At 31.8% G+C, this 22,175-nt stretch overlaps 1 protein-coding gene across 4 annotated transcripts in view; it reads left to right on the plus strand.

Moving 5' to 3' along the window:
• The first annotated feature begins 8,066 nt into the window (after positions 1-8,066).
• The window catches only part of LOC149550963 (uncharacterized), a 96,091-nt gene continuing 81,982 nt past the window's right edge, over positions 8,067-22,175 (plus strand). For 2 of the 4 annotated variants that reach the window (XM_089786513.1, XM_089786514.1), the window contains exons 1-2: positions 8,081-8,306; positions 8,421-8,596. The gene's annotated coding sequence lies outside the window, so the exon portion shown is untranslated. Of the gene's footprint in view, positions 8,307-8,409; positions 8,597-22,175 lie in introns of all 4 variants that reach the window. The other 2 variants (XM_089786516.1, XM_089786515.1) reach the window with 2 other exon arrangements.

Here is a 22,175-nt window from a genome sequence, read left to right on the forward strand (position 1 = left end):
AATTACCCAATATTTGCTTTCACAAATTCAACCATTGTGCGGCAGCGCTTGAATCTTTAATATGGCCCTATTCCATTTAGATTGGATTTCTTTGATGATATGGAAAGTAAACTCAATGGGACATTTTCTTTGATAAAAGCCATAGATATGAATGTGCCATATCTCTGGTGATTTGGTGATAGCAATTTCAAATATGTTACATTTTATCGAGGTTATAATGATTTGATTTAAGATTATAACGACATCGAAGTTCCAAGAGCGTGAATATAATCAAGAAGTGATTCTTTGGCATTGATTACTTTAATAGTGCATGGATTATTGCTAATATCATAGACAAACATCATGGCAGAAGTAATGCTTATTGTATACCAAAGTCATCATGACTCAAGAGGTAGTTGGAATCAATGCATCCGTGAGAAGATAATGTCTGACCTCTTAAAAAAGGGTTTGTTGCTAAGAGGAGTGATTAAAATGTTTAGCATGCAAATTAAATTAAAGTAAGTATAAGAGGTAAGGTTAAGAATTTATTTAAATTTTATAAATTGAGACATGTTTCTCTGGTTATACATGTTAAAACATTATTAATTATAACATATCTATATTATATGAAATATATTATATATAATATATAGCATACAATATATTATATATTATATATATAACATACAATATATATATATATATATATATATATATATATAAGAGTGTTGGAGCTCCAAAAGCTTAGCAGGTGTGTACATGTGGCTATGGAGGAAATGCAACAGTGGTTGAGTGCCATCAAGGATCTAGCTAGGGAGCATTCCAAGTGGCTCTTAAGATACACTAGAATTTATGTTCGTAGACATGAGGAGTTGATCACAATCATTATTGCCACCAAAACCTATAAGGCGAAGTTGGAAAAAGGAAAGAAGGCGAAGTGATTCTTATCCCACCCTTTCATATTTTTGATATAAATATTGTAACTAAAAATTGGATCCTTGCCATTTGTCAATTTTAAGGAGATGAATTGATTTGAGTCTAGTTTTGTAATGGTCATCTCGAAATCCTATATGGACCAAATTAAAAGATTAATAAAAGGTCATCTAATCTTTGGTGTTAAATACTTCATATTGCAGCGACAAGTTGAATGTATTTTGTGTTAATTATTTGTTGTTCCATTTTTTTTATAGTTTAATATATCTCTTTCAGTTGAATTGAGCTAAGAATAAATAGATTTTTGCTCCTCTATTCAATACAACACTCTAAAGATAATAGTAGTGTTATTCAAAGTTAAAAGAGATACTATTTTGTGTTTTCCTTAAGATAGTCTCTTCATTATCAAAACTAGAAGCTTTTAGTTAAACAACTAATTCATAGATATAATCTATTGACATTTCATCAAATTCTATAGGTTCATAAGTTGTGTGTGTTCACAAATTTAGTTAGTTTTAAGACCCAAATCTTTCCCTGTGATAGTTCTTGTTTAGGTCTAACTTGGTTTACCTTTCCTGGTCAAGAAAAAACCCCATTTATAATTAGTAATAAAAAAGATTCATTGCAAATAAAAAATCTGAGGGAGTTGTACCTAAGATTTCAGAGGGAAGTCAATCACTTAGCTATGATTTCAAGACTATTGTCACCAAATACTATTCATGAGTATTGGGTGTTCAAAGAGTGGAATAAAAGAACAATCTATTTACCAACACACCTCCCACATGATTCTCAACCTCAGTCCCCTAGACTTAAGCATCCATGTTCAAGTTCTTAAATGGGGAGGTGATCATCCCTTGATCACCCCTCACTTTAGACTCAGAGTATTGGTCTCATTTTTAAAGGTATTTGACACATGGGATGGCATAGGACTATCTGACCCCCCATGGATGACCTTTTTTCTTGTCTTTCAACCTCTTGCTAGACCTTTGAGATCCCTTCTTGGCCATAGCCCCAGTACTTTCAGCATCAAGGACCTCAATTAGATGGGGAAGTAGTTTGGGGAGTTGTGGATTCAAAGTCTAGTTGCAAGGTTGAGGAGAGACTATTTTCATTTCTTGTAGAATGACACCCTCTTCATCTATGAAAACTTTCCTGGTATATGTGATACTACTAGAGGGAGAGGTCAACGTTCATTTAGAAGGATTATGTAGGGTTCATCCTAATCATTTAGTTTCTTAAGGCCCTAGTCTAAGTGGCTATGCATTTTACAATGATAACATTGAATAATTTTCTTACCAACTCAACTTCTACCACATCTTCGACTTTGATCTCTTATATACTTCTCTCCACTTGACGGGTTCTAATTACTATATTTTCCTTCCATTGTTCTTCTTCTTGCTATTGATACTTTCACCTTTGTAATCTATGACTTTGCAAAAATAATTTCTGTGGCTTCTTTCCAATACTACCTTTCTTCATAACAAAAGAGATCTATAGATTTATCAAACTTTAGAATATTTATTTTTCTTAGTAACTATTACAGCATAAGTCCACCTTAGTATTAGACCATATAACATATTTTAAACAACAACCTTCTTATTCACAAATTCTTCAAGAGTGACCATTTAACTACATCCTTTACCCCACACAATAATCATTTACACTCATAACTTCTTACATCTTAAATTCTCTCTTTAATATATAACTTAAAGACTTTGACTTGATTATAGTCTTACTGATATTCTATGCATCTTTGTCTATGCTTATACTTACAATTTATTGGAAAAAACCTCATTATGTAAATCCTCTTCTTAATCTCCTTCTTAGCTATTATATTATTAACTACACAGTTATGGAATTCGCTCTGTTCCTAATCTACTTTTATAACATCTCATTAATCCTAACTATTAAGGAATTAGCAAAGAGTTCAATTTTAAATGATGGATCGTCGAGATATAGCACATAAAATCTCTAATCCAAACCTTTGAATGAAATTCAGAAACCAACAGTCTTCTTTAAATCAATTTGAAAACCAATTGCAATAATAGAAGAGATAATAAAATTGCAATATATACTTGCTCGATAAGATAAATTACTCAGAGTTAAATCAAAATTTTCACACAGCTGCAATAAAATTTATGAGTGAATCTAATAAAAAAGCTATAAACAGCTCTTCAAGGCCTTTCATGGTTTTAATGTTTCTTCTCATTCAAAAACAACTATAAGGTATCTATTGTAAATATGTATATCAACAGACACATTTAACTCAGTATAATGAACTTGCCTGCAAAATGACACTCCATGAAACTTAGAACAAAAGGAAATAAAAAGAAAACATACGAAACATGCATTAAAATGAAGCAATGCCAAAATTGGCAAAATCAACGGCCCAGCGAAAGAAAGGCGCCATCATCTGACGGTGGCAGTTCTTTTAAATTTTCAATACCATACGGTGGCGAATATAGATACGTGGATATAAATTCCATAGAAAGTACGCTACCTTCAAATACCATACATCAGTTATCAATTCCTACTCGTCTTCAACATACATCAGTTATCAATTCCTACTTGTCTTCATCCGCCATCACTATCGGCGCACCCAAGTCACAATCATTCTGAATTCTAAGGTGACGAATATATTATTTAGTATGTCTTACTAACGAACATTTGTAGTGTATATCTTTCATTAATAATGATCTGATATTTCAGTTGCTAAATTAGATGTTATTTATTATAAACATCTGGTTTCTAACACGGCTCAAAAGAAAAGTAAATTTAAGGTATTTATTTGCATTGCCGGTTGAGTAATTTATTTTTATTAGATAACATAATTGAATATAAAAATAATGAAATCTTATATTATATTTAAATATGTATGAAACAAAAAAAAATTTACTTTTTGATTTTTTTTAATGAAATTGTTTATATACTTCAATTTGAATTTATAATTTGATTTGAAACATTTATTTATTTTATTATGAAATTATGTCACTGAGATACTTTTAGCTACTACTATATCTAACAAATATATGGCTATTCCTATCTTTAAATGACTTTATTTTCATGATTATTATTATTTTCTATTGTAATATCTTATGATGCTCACTCATTCAAATATATCTCTTGAAGTAACCATTCTTCTTGATATTAGATTTCAAAATTTGTATATACTTTTCTTTTTCAAATAACATAATCAAAATGCTCCTTGAGTTTTTATTTAATACCTATTAAAATCTTAAGTTAACTACAATGGAGAAATGTATGGATAGAGGAGGGTTTTAACAATCTTATCACATGCCTTAAAGAGAAATATAGTGCATCTTGGAATATAAGCCATATTGATGATGAGCCACACCACCCGTACCAACTCACAACCAAAAATGCAACAATATGGAGATAGAGAGAGATGACAAAAATGCTTCATAAAGCATCCATTAATACTTGAAATCTATTACAAGAGATTACATACAAAGAGCTTCTACTTGAAGAGCTTGTCTTGAAGAGATTCTATTTCTCCAACTTCCATTAGAAGAGCTTCCATTTCTTCAACTTTTTGAACTTGATTACAAATGATAATAGGCCTTTCTTAAATAGGCACTTCTAACCCAAGACATTACAAACACAACCAATAAGGGAATATTGAATTCCCACCCAAATACAACTAAGCACCCAACAAATATTAAATGCATGATTTAAGGAACTTGCCACCTACATACCTCGATTAATGGAATGACAACTATTTTTATTATTTTCTATTTATGCCACCCATGCACCTTGAAAATAGAGATTCCTCTTTTCTCCACTTTTCCTATTTTCTATTTTTAATTATTTTTCTTCCATTTTCGTCACTTTCTCTCTCCTCCAAATTTTTTTTTTTTTTTTTTTTTTTTTCCTTTTTTTTTTTTTTCTAATAATTTAATTTTTCCATGCAAGATGCTCCCGCATCAGTCTCCCCTGGTAGATAGAAAAGTGTGTCCCACACTTTGATGTCAAAGGAAAGATATAGAACCATCTTCATCTTCACCACAAGCTTCTACCTCAATAGGGACAAGAAAACCAACATACAAATCTTCCACATTTTTTTTTTGCTGATGCATGATGCTCCTGCATCCGACTCCCATGGTAGGAAAAATTTTGTGAATATGGATTCACAAAATGAAGTAGCCACTGTTGACAAATTTTTTTCCTCTTCCTCCAACACATAGCTGGAACAAGTATCCGATGCCGATATATTTCCTTCTTTCTTCTTTTCCAACATCTGGCTGGAACAACTATTTGCTGCTAAAAATACTCCTTTGCAATGAACTCTATCCAAGTATAACTCTCATCCTCATCCAATCTTGTTGAATTAATCACACCTGTAATAAACCCAGCAACACCATACCAATCTTCTTTTGCATACCATACATCACTAACAAGATCCTCATGCAAATCATCATCAATATCTTTTAAACTCATATCAAAGACAACATCCCATGATTCATAAGAATTTACCTGTTTGACATCTTGATCTTTGCTTGCCTCTTTTATGTCATCAACAATGCATGTTACTACTCCACTTGCTTGATCTCCAACTAAGGCACTATAATTTTCCTCCATTTTTTTAGTCTTCCAATCACCTTCATCTACTTTTGGCATAAAAATTTGGTTATCTTCATGCTCTTCCTCTTCTCTTTCATCTTCTTCAACTTCTGGTTCGCAAATAATATCCTCTACATCCTCTTGCTCTTCTTTTGTACCACATGTCTCATACTCCACTGGATCCTCTTTCTTTTCCACATCCAAGGAATTATCAACATCTCTTTTCTGGTGACATGCTCTTTGTTTCCACAACTCAGCTTCTAATTCATTCACTTGCTTCTGTAAATCAACTAGCAATGATTGTTGATTTCTTGCTCTAAATTTATCAAGTCGAGGAATCCTCAGAATCCATCCAATCACAAAAGTCATCTTCTTCTTTCTCTTCTCCATAATCAAGTCTTCAGAAGACAAATCTCGTCCAAAACAAGAACCTCGTGCAAACTGCCTCACAGTCAGCGCTCTGTCTACACAATCAAGAACTTCTTCACAAACTTCACCCAACTCAAGGTCCTGGTGCAAACTGCCTCATGTTCGGCGATCTGTCCGCACTCTCAGAAACTCCTGCTCTGATACCACTGATGACGAGCCACACCACCCGTACCAACTCACAATAAAAAATGCAACAATATGGAGATAGAGAGAGATGACAAAAATGCTTCATAAAGCATCCATTAATACTTGAAATCTATTACAAGAGATTACATACAAAGAGCTTCTACTTGAAGAGCTTGTCTTGAAGAGCTTCTATTTCTCCAACTTCCATTAGAAGAGCTTCCATTTCTTCAACTTCTTGAACTTGATTACAAATGATAATAGGCCTTTCTTAAATAGGCACTTCTAACCCAAGACATTACAAACACAACCAATGTGGGATAAAAGGTAAATACAACTACCTTTAAATAAATATTAAATTCCCACCCCAATACAACTAGGCACCCAACAAATATTAAATGCATGATTTAAGGAACTTGCCACCTACACACCTCGATTAATGGAATGACAACTATTTTTATTATTTTCTATTTATGCCACCCATGCACCTTGAAAATAGAGATTCCTCTTTTCTCCACTTTTCCTATTTTCTATTTTTAATTATTTTTCTTCCATTTTCGTCACTTTCTCTCTCCTCCAAATTTTTTTTTTTTTTTTTTTTAAGATATTATGCAAACAATGAAAAAATCTTAAATCACACATTCATATAGGGAAACCAATAATGTGGTCCATGGTTTCCCTAATAGTGGGGTTAACATTAATGAAGTAATCATATGGGATGGAGTGGAAAATGAAGATATTAAATATCTTCTTTTGTTTTATAGAAATCCTAAAATGGGAAAAGTTGGCTATCTTGGATTGGATAGGGCACCTTTAGTTTTGTCATAATGATGTGATTCATCCACTATGATAGCTAGCTTGAAAGAATAATATAATGCATCATATACTTTGTGGGTGTCATGAATGGTTTTGTTCTTGGTTAATTTTCTTTTTTGAATTACTAAGAATAGGTATCTACATCTAGGAACATGGGTGGCGATTTGAAGAGAGTTTAATCTACCTCTTTCTATCACTTGAGGAAGGGGCCAAAGGTCTTGTAGAAATTGAAGAAAGGAGGGGTTATGAGTTAATTTGAAAAGTTGCATAAAATTGATATTTAGGCCACCATTAATTTCATTGAGGGTCAAGACAATGGCACCCTAACTCTAGTTGGTAGAGAAACCATCATTAATGAAGATTTTGCTACTGCATTTAATGGTCTTTCAACAAAGGGGATGAAGTTCTGAAAGGACACAAAGACTTGAAACAATGTGATTATCAAGTCCCCCAAGATGGATGAAGAGACACAATTTCTAGAGAAAGGCAAAAAACTTCTTTTTATGAACCCCAACTTTAATTAGGAAAATATAAAGGAAGATTATTAAACCCATAATAGAATATTTTACTTTAGATAGCATATATAAGAGGATTTATGGGTATGGTTTTGTTATGATGAAACATTACATTGTAAAAGTATCATTTCTTTCACTTTTTATCTCATGTTGGCTGTAAATTCAAGTGTTCAAGTTCATAAAGAAAATCCTAAGACGAAGATTTTATATCAAGATATCATCCTATTAATTTTTTAGGAGATTCATGGGACCACTCCCTATTCTTGCAGTACTTACGTAAATAAATAATCACTCCTCACATAAACAAATAAAAATTAAAATAATCAGTATTTACATAAATTAAAAAAATCAGTACTTTACATAAATAAAAAAAATCAGTACTTACATAAATAAATAAAAATTAAATTAAATGATATTGTTAGATATAAGGTATATGACTCCAACCCTTACCCATCTACACCACAGTCCATATCGAAAACTTTCCAAAAGATTCTAAAAGAGGCCTTCCACTGACATAGCTGCGTCACAAACAGAGGAACGAGGGAGACACATCGAAATTATTGAAGAATGGCCCTCCGATTGTGCCCGGAATAACGCTTTCATTTCAATCAAACACAGTTACCCTGTGATTGACAAGTCTGTCATTGTCCAAGTGGAACTTTTAGCCTTCCTTCGAAACCCTTCTTAACCATTCTACCGTTCAAACAATACCATTAGCCGCCGCCGCCGCCTCGAGTGTTCAAAACCAAGTTTTCTACGATGACAAATGAGGAATATAATGCAACTCTGCAACAGATCTCAGTACTCTATTTGTTGGGCGATTCATCTCCACCCACTTCACCCTCTGCTCAAATTAACCCAGATTTCAAAGAGAGGTCTACAGGGAAAAGAAGTAGATGTAGAACGCCAGCCGGGGACAAAGATCAAGAGGTACGCAAAGTAGCATAATTTTGCGGAAATTTTGAAAAGTTTTTTAGGCACTTTGATTCAGTGTTCCAATGTGAAGTTATTATCAAACCTTAAAAATTTGTAGAATTTTTTCAGGCTCAGCCTGTCATCACATGGACTCCAAAAAGAGAGCTCTACAGGGAAAAGAAGTGGATGACGTAGAACGGCAGCCGGGAACAAAGATCAAGAGGTACGCAAAACAGCATAATTTTGCTGAAGATATGAAAAGAATCATACGCACTTTGAAGAGAACTTTGATTCAATTTTTTAAGGTGAGTAATTATCAGACCCTAAAAAATTTGTGACCTTCAAGATTTTGCCTGAGTTTTCTCTTTTGTTGTTTATATGTTCTCAATGACAGTTTTATGGTATGGATATCTGTATTCTATCAGAATTTTTTTCATCCTGTTTAAAGATTCTCGCTCTTTCTATGAACGGATTTAATTAGAATTTTGATTCAGTGTTCTGATGTGAGTATTTATCATATATTTTCCATTATGCTCATCGGCATTTTATTAGACATTCTTTGCATCCTATTTCGCTGCACAGATTTTGTAATAATTTAGATTCAGTCTTAAGTTGAGTTTACTAACCTTAAAAAAATTATAAACCTTATAATTTGCCAGATATTTAAGCGGCAAAACCAAATGACGCCCGTAAAGTCAGTTTGCTAAATGGAAACTTTGAACTCGTCCAAGTTCTATTTTTCATTCAAGATAACTTACACAAACTATTGCGGTAGATACCAAAAATGGTGTCTTTAATACTGCAATTTTTCTTTTTGCGATTAGCCCTAATTTGCCAGGTATCCATTCCGACTGCTCTCCTATTTTTAATAAGATGTTATACCATCAGAGAATCTACTAAAGATCTGAAGCCGGAAGGGATGCCAATCCTCTCCCCCATCACCCATTTTAATTTTTTTTGGCCAAATCAAAATAGTTTCTTCAGAAAGGTTTTATCCAATACAACATTTTCAGAGAAGGTATGTCGATGTTTCATGAAATCATATTGAGGTTGTTGCACTGTGAGCCATCCTTAATTTGGGTGCTTTCCAGAAACTCGTTTGGTAGTAGGATTTCAACATCCGAGGCAACTCAAAGATTTTAACACTGTTTGAGATGGCTTCTCGGCCTTTGTGGAGATGAGTTGGGAATGGTTTGATGGGTAGACAGTCATTTTCTCTACCCCGTTTCCATTTCCAATATCGTGTTTTTCTCATTTGCCTTTACTCTTCCATTATCCATAAAATTGGAAAATGCTTGTAAATGTGCTCTCTTTATCTAGTCTGGTAGAAATCAACAATATTTTGAGTGTTGTTCTAACGTAATTGTAGGAAGAGATCCCTTCTAAAAATAAACTTTAGTTGATTATTTAAATTAAATGTACATGTATCATTTAATTATCATCAACACAAATCAATAAGAACCTTTTTTAATTTCATATGATCCATTATGACTAGTTCTTAATTTATTGCAATAATCTATTAATAAATATGCATGAATGTGCAATGTTTTATCTTCAGCAAATACATAATACAATTCATCTGCAATCCAAATTAGTATGCGGATTATTTGCAGTATACAAGGGTTTAAAAAATTAGATTTTTAACAAGTCTTTTAAATTTTCATCTACTAAGACAATCTGTACGTGTAGCTGTACTTTGGTCTTTTCTTTTATTCCTAATGATGTCTCTGCATAGTTCTTGCACTGTACTGGTAGTTATGGATTCAAGTGTTGAGTTATAGAAACTATTAAAGATTGTCTAAATTATAAAATTAATGTTATCAAACGATAAAGCATATTCAAAAATAAAATGAGGAAATATGGTAAATAGCTTTACCACTAAAAGTGACTAAAAATGAAGGCATTGCAAAAGTCTAAGAATTATATTATGCACACATGTAAGAAATAATAATAAAGAGAATCTGATAGTACTTTTGAAGGGGGTGAAAACTTTCTCCACGTACACAAGTTAAAAGATTAAGCAAACTAGTAAAAGTGTATTTGATTAAGAAAAGGAAAATAAAATTTGGTAGGTCTTTTTTTGAATGTTCATAGAAGAAATGATAACGAGAAAGTGTTCTCAATTCTAAAGCACAAGGGAAAATAATAATTTAAAAAATATTGAAGAAAAATAGATAGATCAAGCAAATGTGTGTGTCTTAGAATATGAGATGCCATACTCTAGAATATTCTCTTCTCTAAGACTAAAGAATTACAAGACTATAATCTTAGATGTTTTAGGTTTCAGTTAATAAATATTATTTTACATTAATTTATATAAATCTGTAAATTATAGAATACATACCAATCATTTTACTGGAAAGAATTTTTTAAATGAGTATATGACAAATTTGACACTTGTTCAATGGAAAGTATTCCCTTTAGCACTACATAATTTTGATATTGCACTATTTATTCTAGTACTTGCAAATTGACAAAATTTATTATAACCTATTACACAACATAAGTTAAATATAATATTTTAAAAAATCACCTAAATTATATTGCTAATATAATAAATTGTAATAGAAAATCTTGAGTATTAATAATTTTTACTAAAATTTCATCAATACTATTTACAATAAATAATAAAAAATTGAATCTATAGATTACTTTAACAAAGATTAATTAAAATATAATATATTTAATTTTTATTATTGTTTATTATCATCTTAAAATATTAGAAATATCATATACCAACAAACTCTTTAAACATAATATTTATATATTAACTTTGGAAAATAAAATTAGACTTATATAATATATTTTAAAAATTATATAATATGAACCAGTACATGATTTTTAATCTTTACAATATAACTATCATACTTAAGTCAAATAATCTTTTAATAGTTAAAGTTCTTATCATAATATAATTTATGTCCATAATGACTAAAGTGAACACATCATCATGTTGCTTACTCATAAGTAAAGGTTACCATGGAGGTCATTGTCAAGGTTTCTTAAACATTAGAAATGGATTTTGGATAGAAAGCATAGTTGCACCATGAGCGTAAGATCATGTGTGAAAGTGGTGGGAATAGTGAGGTTAAGGGAAGAACAATTGACATTGGTAAAATAGAGAGACAACAACTACAAATTATGTGTGTGTCTAGAGTAAAGTCTATAGATCACATTTGTACTCAACTAACTTTTACTTTTCACAAGTACTCCAAAATACAAAATTACTCAAATATGATAATATGAAAACTAAAGGAATCTCACCTAAATCAAATTGCACTAAGAATAAAATTATAGTTGTTTGGGATGTATAAAATAACAAAGTTAAAGTTATCTTATTAAATGTTCTAGCAAAGATCATTTTATATATATAATCCTATTGGTGTAACCCTTGCACCCTTCAAAGGTGTAAGTGCTAGTTTTATTTCCTTGTTCAATTTCCAAATCGAGGTTTTATAGTATGACCATCTTTATTCTATTAGATATTCTTTGGATCATGTCAATAAATTAAAACACTTAAAGATTTTATAAGACTTTCTATCTTTCTGTGCATAGTTATTTTATGAGATATTCTTTGCATCCTATTAGTAACTAAAAGGTTTCCTATCTTTTTCTGCATAAATTTAATTAGAAATTTGATTTAGTGTTTTAAGATGAGTTTATTAAAGCTTATGAATTTAGTAAAGTCATGATTTGGGCATGAAGTCGCCATTTGTACTGTGAGGTGTTATTTTATTAAAACCTGAAGATTGAACTCAAACCAAGGATAAATACTTAATAGTGCCAACTCCCTCATATCAAATAGGATCCTCCATAAAAACTTAAAGTTTTTAAATAGTTCAATATATTCACCCTTTTAAACTTAATTTTGATGGAAATTATCTGATTTTGGGTGGGTGAAACTAATAGTTTGTTCAAACACTCCCACTTTATTTCTACTACAATCTACTTTATTATCCCAAATTTTAATATTTGATATTCAATTTTTCTCTTTTCTAATGTCTACCAATTGACATCTCATATAAGAAAATCTATGTTTCTTTCCTTTATTTTCTACTATTTATTTAATGAAACAACTTAATGGATTCCTTTAGGTTATAACAAACAAGTATTATTACTCAATTCCTCAATCCTATTAGACAAGAGAAAACACTTAGAATCCCTACTTAGGGATATTACAATGGAGAACTAGCCAAAGAGCCATCTAGCCACAAATTTAATAAAAAATAACCATAGTCATTTTCGAAGAGAACCTATCAATACCACTACTAACATTAATATTGTCATAGGTAATCATCAAAAAATGTCTTAAGAAGTTTGTGTTTCTCAAAATACTTCTACCACTGATAGTTGTTATCTTCTTATAGCCCCAATAGTTCAGTAAAAATAACTATGTTGTGATAGCTGAAAACTAATCACGTTTCTATAACTATCATATAGAAAGTACAGTAACAATAAGGAAAGCCTAACAACAACAAAAACTAGTAATTAAACTCAAATTTTTTATCCCAATCCTTATAAAGTTTGTTAAAAGAAACCTATGCAAAGAGAGACTATCACTACTACTACTAAGACCAATATTGTCATAGGTAATCATCAAAAAGAATATTAAAGAGTTAATGTTTCCCAAAATACTACCATCACTAATAGTTTTTATCCTCTTAGAGTCCCAAGAGTTCAACAAAAAATAACTATGTTGTGACAAATGAAAACTAACCATAAGTTTATAACTATCATAAGAAAAGTAGACTAACAATAAGGGAAGCCTAAAAATAAAACAAACTAGCAATTAGATGTATATTAAGGAACCTATGATAGTCTTCATTGTCCATGTCATGTTGGTTGTCTTCATTTTATTGTTTGTCATTCCTACTCCTATCCACTCTCTTTTTTCTATTTTTCCATTAAATCTCCAAACAAAACCCCCTTCATATTCCCATCAAACACCCTATAGAGAAATGAAATGAAATAATTGTTGAGTTGAATTTTTTCATTCATCAACATAGTTAAAGAGTGTTATAGAGAAGAAATTCAATTTTGAAGGTCTCATATCTTAGTTTGGAGGTATGAGAGTTAAATTATTTCATGCATAATAAGGAAAGCTATTATGTTGTCTTGAGGATCATTATTAACATTTAGGAGTTAGAGACCATATTTACCATATTCTCCAACTCACTCAACTTTAGAATTAACTTCATTGCTGTTTCCTTCTCTTCTTCCTCAATATCGCCACCCTCCTCAACATAATCATCATCATCCATGTTCTCAGTGTACTCATCCTCCTCATCTATATTCTACTCAAATCCTTTTTTGGGGAAATTTCCTCCAAAATCTACTTTTTCTTTTTTTTCTTTACTGAAGACATGAGAAAACATTCTTTCCCCCAAACTACAAGCATGATTCAGCTTCCCAATATGTTTAGTTTCCTCATCCCTATCCTCATCATTATTAATGTCAATATAAGGGGTCATCCTTTTATTCTTTAAGTGCTGGTACTTTTTTTCTCTTAAAGGAATGGGTTTAGCTGTAGAGGATTTTGTTTTCTTGTGGGTGTTGTCAAGAAGGTTCTATTCAAGAGAGAATCCCTCCTTAGTGGTTTTGGATTCCTTTTCATCTTTTTCCCAAAAGGATTGGTCTTTTTCCTACAAGAATTGGATATTTTAGGGAGATCCCTACTCTCAACTGCATCAATTTTGAGAGATCTATTGGTCAAATCTTCTTTTTCATTTTGTTCCAACTGGTTGTAAGAGAGAAGGTGATTTTCAAATGGAGATTTTTCAAATTCATCTTGGTAAAGGGAATAAAGAGAATAAATTAGGCCTTGGTGGAGAAAAAGTGAGGGACCCTTGTTTATGATACTTGTTAATGATAAATAGAGAAAAAAAAAAAATTAATCCTATGGCCATTTCCAAAGTGATTAAAGATATAAAAATGATACTTGTGGAAGGTGGTATATTGACCTTCTATGGTGAAGTACTTCATAAAAAAGAGAAAAATAAGATTATACAAATGGGGTAAATAAGTTACATTACCATTTTTATTAGACACAAAAACCATAATTTCCCTTTTATAAGTGAACTTCATGCAAATCTTGCACTATCTAGAGATCTTGTTCTCAATTATGGCACCCTCTCATTTTAAGCTTGTAGCTTCAGCTAACTTAGGTTCACATGAAATATTATGCTCCCAATGGTAATGTTACTAAGAGACCAAGAGTCATATTACTTTATGAATAAAATAGTATTATCATCCCTCATTGCATAGTATTGAGAGGTGAAATTGAGGCCAATGAATTTTAAAATATAAACTATGTGAGATGAGTACATTAACTAACCACTTTCACACTAACATTAAAAATGCAAGAGAAGGAAGGGCTTCCAAATATAACTGAAGATAGATTAGAAAAACCCAAGGGGCTAAAGGGATGCCAATTCTAAACACAAATTACATCGAGGAAGTACATAAGAAATTCCTCTTTCATGCAATGCAAAGATTGATTAAATATGTGTAAATGTAGATCTCAAATTAAACTATTTAATTTAATGAGAAGTGTAAGATAGATCTAAGTGCTAAATATATGGAATTAGCCTAATTAAGATATTGAAATAGGTATTAATTAAAAATTAGAAAGTTGCATATTTAAAAAAAGGGGTCGGGGGACATAGGTTCACCCCACAAGACTCACTCTGTTGGAAAACCATAACTATCAACTATTCAACAAAACAAATAGTTTTGAAAGACCTCAGAGTACAATAGATTTTTTAGTCAAAGGAAGAAGATCATGCTTATAATTAGTATATGCTTTTTTACTCTAAAACATTTTGTCAATTAGAAATGAAAATGCATTGAATAGATGATCAGGCATATGATAAGGTATTTGAGCATACAAATTATTAATCCAACAATCAAGTCACTTACCATTTATTTGACATTTTTATTGCAATACATTAAATTAGTCAAAGAAATTTGATGACAAATATTATCTTGAAATTGTTGAATGACAATACTGGCAAGCATTTGAAGGAATAAATGGAATATCTGGGTAAAGAGAAATACCCTTTCAAATCTTTTTCCCTAAGAGTATACCTAAACAACTTAGCTTTGAGCCTATATAGTTGTGATAAAAAAAAATTCATATAGTTTGGAAAGTCCTAACATGAATCATAGGATGGGCCTTACCATTATATGTCTCAAGATGAGCTATCTCAATATTTGTTGGGATGAAACCATGAAGGATGTTTAAGGAAAGAGGATTAGAAATATCACATGTAGGCATATTATACATACATTGAGTGAATTGAACCACTTGTTGATGCAAAGTGGTGATGGTTTAACCCAAGATACTAATTTTAGGATTAAAAGATGCAATAATAGACATGCACATATTGGATGTGTTAATAAAGCTTTACAATGTAAGGTAACATGAAAATACACTACTGTAGGATTGGAATAGGTGAAAGGAATGACGTTGTATGAAGGTAACAAAGAAGTTATGTATATATGAGAAACTTTATAGAGAAGTAAAATATTAGGAAGACAAAAACTTAAAGGACTAGAGACTCATATTGAAGTTATCATGAGAAGTATCACATAAGTAGTAATACTAGGAAGAGTAGTGGAAATAGGAATGGAAGGTCCAATGGTTGTGGAAGGAGTAGTGTATCCTAGCTCTTGAGAATACTCTATCAAATGCTTAGAATGAGTGTTAATAAGGTGATACCACATGAAATTGAGATTTTATTATCATCATAAGTAAGAACCTTCATAATAGTCTCAATAGAAGCTACACTATTAGGATTTTGGTTCGCTTGCACAAGCCAATTTTCTAACATATCAAACAAATGAGTGATCTTATGTAATGCTCCGCTTGATAATCCAAGAGAAAATAACCTACAATGTTACAATATTTTATTGAACATTTTTAAAAAAATCTTGTACAACATTAGATAACACATGGAAGCAATATACACATACACATCTACACATGAAAAATTAAAAATGTTGTTTTCATTTCCCAAAGGATTCCTTTACATTGGTTCACATTAAGAAGGTTTTATTTATTATTTTTAATCTTAAGAACAATGTCCACAATCATAAATGACTAACAAATACATAATCTCACAAGAAGGTATATAAGAATAACTGATACAATTAAGTACATACAAATAACAACATCCACTACACATATTGTAGGGTATGTAATAATAAATATAAATACATCATCTCGTAGGATCTTAAAATACAAGATAAATGAAACATCAATACGACATCTAAATTGAAATATCCAAGATAATTATAAGAAAAACAAAGGTACAATTGCATCAACAAGCATCCAACATTGGTGTGAATTTGAGGGGGGCCTAAATGGAAAGAAGTCATTTCCTCCTTATTGTGTGGTGACCTAATTAGGATACCACTCCCACCATGTAGGGGAGATAATGTATGATCCACATATTGATAATCAAAACACATAATAAATAGCACAAACCTTAGGAAAGGATCCTAAAAGATCTCTACAACAAGTAATACTACGTGTACGAAAAGAAGATCCCAAAGGTAACCCCAAAAAAATAAATATAAAATATAAATATAAATAGGAAACCTTAGATGCATATGGGGAAGTGTTAACACAGGATTCAACTCTAAGTTTACACTGTTAGTCTCTCTGGACCTCAACCCACTAGTGATTCTATGTGGCATTGGTAATCTTTTTGTATAGATAAGGAAACTAACTATCCAAGATCACAATCAAGCATCTTCTCCCACTCCCATCCTAACCCATACTAGCACTCAAGGCATGTGCGAGGAACACTTAATATTTTTCAAATTTATTTTAAAACCCCCCATTCATTGTGTGGTATTATCACTTAATTAAATAACTTACAATTCAAGTTACTCTAGCAGCCACTTAGGGCCCCAACCCCCATTGCAAGTCACTTCCCAACTATACACCGAGATAACCTACCCTAATGCCCCATTCAAAAAATTCCAAACAATACTAAAACTATTCTCATAAACCATAAGAATTAAATTCAACCAAGTAAATTAATGGATCATAGGAAAGAATGTCACATCCACACAAGGATTCATTGTCTATCTCAATATAACATCTGATAGAATTATGCATCCTATAATGGATATCTCATAATCACAATAACAATCATAAAGTCTCATAGTCACAATAAATATAAATAAACCAATATCAACATCATCCATATCCATCATAGAGTACACCACACATAAAGATATCCATAGAATAAATCATAAAGTAATATAATACACAACACAATCATCTAGAACATACATCAACATAAATGGTAATGTAAGGTGACTTGGTAAATAAGACTTAAGAAAATAATTGTCTAGAGATTACTTTAGTGGTGAATATTCACCTTTTGGTGATCTCGTCTCATGAGCCAATCGTCATTTGGTGAATAGCACATGTAATGTAGGCCAACCACATCGCTAGATATTTATCAAATTTGGGTTCAATACTCATGGTAGTCACCCATTAGTTATCACACGATTGATCAAAAATATCAGTCCAATCACCAATGCAATATACATTTTGGATACATTTATTTTAAACATTTTTTAGCTTTTGCATGTTTTTTTCTTATTGGTACATGTTATTTGACCACTACTACAACCAAATAATTTTCCCTTGGGTTGGGCATCACCTACCATTTTCTCGACATGTGTCAACCACCAACCTTGTTTAGCCAACTATTTTATACTATACATAGGAAGGTGCGCTTGACCTACGTTTGACATTCCCACTTGTTAATCTTGCATAATTTGCCAACCTAGATTGGAATATAAGATATTAATATTCTACACAATTCATTATTTTCTTGTTTGGAGACTAGCATTTCTTATTGTTGCTGAAGTTTCAAACTGTTGAGTGCATTTCCCATTGACTTGTGGACACTAGTTTTTGTTAAAGGTAGGTGATTTCTAATTTTTTTATGTTGACAGTGGTACTACTATACTAGTATAGTGGTACTAGTTATTTTTTAGTTTTACCACCAGTGACTAGACATCTCACATACTCAGATAGCCTATAGATTTGTGAATTATATTTTTTACTACTGTAGACCATAGTACCATAGTAGTAGTACCATTTTTTGGAGAACAAATCATATTATTGTTATTATATGTAGTCTAGGCAGTCTACTATCACTGTTCATAGTCTTTAGTTGTTACTATTTGAGTCTTTTGTTCAACAACTAAGTTGATTTATTTTTTCCAGCCTTTATCAGTTTGCAATGTCAAACAAGAGGGGTAACAAGGGTTTCGGTAGGATCCTTGAAAGCCAAGAGAGGCCACCATTACCAAAATGCAGAAGCATAGTAGCATATTATGGTGGTGGAAATGTTGGCAACCTACAAGATTCACAAGTTAGATCTCCAATGTTTATTGAAAATGGAGATTCATGACAAGTTGGATACTCAAACCGTATTAAAGTTCAAGTTGGTGAACTTAATATCTTAGTTGAGAATGAACTTGAACATGATTTGGAGGAACTTCCCTTGAGTAGGGAGTTAGAAACTAATATTATAGAGTTGGAGTTGGTCCTAGACCTGTTGGGTGAGAAAACCAAAAGTGATTCCATAAATCATGTTCATGCACAAAAGGGGAAAAGAAAATTGGAATCAAAGAAAGATCGATCTCGCTGGGATCTGTCCAAGAGGAATTTTCAGTTAGAATGGGTGGAAAAGTATTGGATCATTGAAGTAGTGGCCAATCCAATTGATGGTGAGCCTCTTGTAGAATGTAGCTATAAAATTTGCATAAAGATAACAAAGAAGAAGAAGAAATTACAGCTTAAACTTAATACAATAGAAAACCATGTCAATAAAGTTTACAAAAAGGAAACTATAGATGGAGTTGAAAAATCTATGCTAACTTGGAAAATAAATGGTAGCTATCTAGACATTAGGAATGTCAAAATATATTAATTACACTAGCAAATATAGGAGAAGTGTTCTATAGTAAAAGGTTCCATTGAAGATTTCATTAAGAAAGCAATCGAAGTGCAAAATATGGGAAAGCAGTTCAATTGATTGTGGTCTTTATATTTGGAGTAGAGGACATCCTATGAAAGGCTACCCTTCAATTACTACCTTATTGCACTTTTTCAAACTTTGAAACTATTTGAATAATCACTAGTTAGTAAATAGTGGGTGGGAATGGGCTAGATGTCGTGCATAGGTTGAAAAAGAAGATGTGAAGGAAAAAATAAAACACTCGAATTTCATTGCACTGTCTCTAGATGAATTTACAACAATTGATAATACTTCCTAGGTATGCATGCATGTTAATATTGTAAACAATATTTTCCATCAATGCTTTCTACTATTGATTGCTAAATTGAATTATAGTGCGACAACTGAAAACTTATATAATTTATTAAAGAGTACTCTAATTGAATGTGGAGGTTTGGATAAAATGGAGATGTCCAAAAAGTTGTTGTGTGTTGGAGTGAATGGAGCTTCAGTTATGCAAGGTCATAAAAGTGGTCTTTGCAAAAAGATCAAGAATGATTTGGCACCCTACACTATTCTCATTCATTGCATGGCCCATCAAATGAATCTATCTTTTGGAATTGTTAGCAATTTTGGTTGTGTAAGAAAAGTGAAATCTCTAATCAAAGAGATTTACCAATACTTTTGTCAAAGTGTAAAACAAGTCCAAGAATTTCAACACTTTGCTCAAGGACTTACTGATGGGAAGAAGCTTCTTAAAGATAATGATAGTAGATGGATCTATTTGGATCGACCAGCCCATTGAGTAATCTTTGAATATCCTTCATTTCTTGGACTAATCCACTCTATGTGAGACAAATTTCCTCAGCTATATTCAAGTCTAACTAATGTTAAGATACTCTTAACTTTAGTAACTATTCTTCCCATGCTACAAGACATGAGAAATATTATAAAAAGGTTCAACAAAGAGCTATGTACATTGCAAAATATAATAAGTTGCATAAAATGACATGTAATAGCCTGGATACTCTGTATCGATTACTACTATTAGATGAATCAAAGTTTGCAAAGTGGATAGAAATCACAGATTTGAACAATCCTTAGAAATTTTTTCATCTTGGTGCAAATGACGAGGTTTATGCTAGGGTATGTGGAATTGACATACCAATGTAGTACTATGCCTATGTCAACCTTGACTCCAACCCCAATGAAGCAAGAAGCAAAGTTGAATCAGAACAAGAGAAGGTACTTTCACATGTTACAAGTGAAGACTTCAAGCAAATCAAAAACTCTATGCTTAACTCTGTCAAGCAAGTTTGCTACAATCTTTGGTTAGAAATTAGATTGAGATTCCTCCCAGAGGAATTGCAGGATGCCATGTCAATTATTTTTGCACAATATTGGTCTCTAAACTGTCCAATTAATTTTTGAAGAAGGATGACAACTTTGATTTAGCATTTTTGCAAGCCTAAAGTAATTGATGGAGTAAATATAAATGGAATTTTAGATGAATCTCGACTAAGAGATCAATCATATTCTTTTGCAAACATAATGGGGGAGCAATATGATCTTATGGAGAACCCAAATGAAGAGGGAGTGGTAACAGAGCTTTGGAAAAATCCTCGTGACAGAAATCAGTTGAGAGAGTCAATACTAGAATCTTTCAAGCTTACCAATTTATGTTTGACAATGATATTGGGTTTAGTGGAGGATGAGAGAGTTTTTAGTACTTTGGGCTTCCTCAAGTCAAAGGTTAGAAACAAATTAGACAAAAATCTAGATAATTGTTTGAGGCTCTATAATTCTAAGTATGAGGTAGATAGTTTCCCTTATGATAGGTCTCTTGAAATTTGGAGAAACTAATGTCAATGAAGAGGGATTGCCAACATTTCAAACCCAAGTGGTAGTGGTAGTGGTAGTGGTAGTGGTAGTGGTAGTGCAGTGGTGGTGGCAGTGCTTCACGTCTTGATATTGGAAGCAATGAAGATGATGTTGCCATTGGCATGCATATTGATGTTGATAGTGAATCTGAAGAAAACTCAATGAACAATGAAATGTTATATGAAATAAATGAGGAGGATTCTAATGGTAGTGATGTTGAGTTGGTCCAGGTGGCTTGGAAACTATAGCAGCTTCTCAACCTCAAGTTCTAACTTCTATGTGATTCAAGTAGTAGGCTAGTAGTAGTAGCATTGATCTAAGACTCTATCTTCTAATTAATTATGTTTTTAGAAGTCATTTTATAGCCTTCAATCACTATCCTTTTATAGATGCTTAATTTATTTTTTGAACATGTTGATGTTACAAACTTACATGTTGAGATTCTCATTGATTGTATTCTTTTAACATCTTGAGATTTTCATTGATTCTAGTTTCTTTAAGAAATTGTAACATAATGTATTTAATAGAATAAGCTCTATTTAAAAAAATTATAATATAATTTATAATTATAAATCACCCTATAACATAATACATTGAACAATTACAAACTGTAAGAATTTGACTTAGGCTAGAATTCATCCAAGAACTAAGAACTCAACACAAGCACACAGTAGACCAATAGAGAGAGTATGATCAGAATGATGATATATATTCAATATGCCATGTGGCCATATCAACAGTACACTAGGAGTGTCTGTATATAAAAGCCTCAGGAGAGCTTCTAGAATGCATAGAAGTCAGCATCATGATAAGTCATACAACTAGGCACATGTCCATCAAATATGGGTTATCCTCCATTAAGCACGGAAATAAGCATGATGATGTGAGGATAAGCCTACAATGGTGTATCACACAAATCAATGGTGTAGAGAACATGTGCTAAATTAGGAGTATAAATAACTATGTTGTCAACATGACAACTCAGTGAATGATGCAAACTCTAGTGTTGTAGACA

This window comes from Cupressus sempervirens, chromosome 6 (assembly GCF_028749045.1).
Source record: "Cupressus sempervirens isolate cs-2001-9-10 chromosome 6, ASM2874904v1, whole genome shotgun sequence".
Lineage (NCBI taxonomy): Eukaryota > Viridiplantae > Streptophyta > Pinopsida > Cupressales > Cupressaceae > Cupressus > Cupressus sempervirens.